This window comes from Scylla paramamosain, chromosome 11, assembly GCF_035594125.1.
Source record: "Scylla paramamosain isolate STU-SP2022 chromosome 11, ASM3559412v1, whole genome shotgun sequence".
Classification (NCBI taxonomy): Eukaryota; Metazoa; Arthropoda; class Malacostraca; order Decapoda; family Portunidae; genus Scylla; species Scylla paramamosain.
Window position 1 is genome coordinate 26,331,023 of NC_087161.1, and position 704 is coordinate 26,331,726.

Below are 704 nucleotides of genomic sequence, written 5' to 3' on the forward strand. Positions count from 1 at the left end.
GGTTAGGTTAGATTATGTATGCTGCATTAAATTAGGTTGGGTGAGGTTAGATCAGATTAACTTTGGTTTGTTTCGATTAGGTTAGTTTATAATAAATTAGATTATATTACTTTAGGTTAGGTTAAGTTAGGTTAGGATAGGTTGTTAGGTTAAATCAGTTTAGACTAAATTGGATTATATTGAATTAGGTTAGGTTAGTGTATGTCAGATTAGATTAAATTAGATTAGATTAGATTGGATTAAGTTAGGTTAAGTTATAAAAGAGAAGCGTCAGTTCATTAAGACAGGCTAAGGTTAGGTTAAACAAGGTTAGGGTAAGGTAATGAAGGTCACTCCAGGTCAAGAAAACTCAATTCTGTACCGGTCATGTGGCACCCTTAGGGTTGGGAGGCGGGGGAGGGGGGAGCAAGGAGAGCGGGGGAGAGGGGGCTGGGAGTGCTTTAGGGAGGGGGGAGGGGATAGGAAGAGGGGGAGAAATGTGGGCGTTATCTTTCTCCTCCCTTTGCTGCCCCTCCCCCTCCCTCCTCCTCTTAGGTCATTAAGTTTCCCGCGGAAGAACAAAAGGATTCTGGGAAACACACACACACACACACACACACACACACACACACACACACACACACACACACACACACACACACACACACACACACACACACACATTTTCTAGTTTACTTTCTTATTTTTCTTTATCTGTCTGTTTG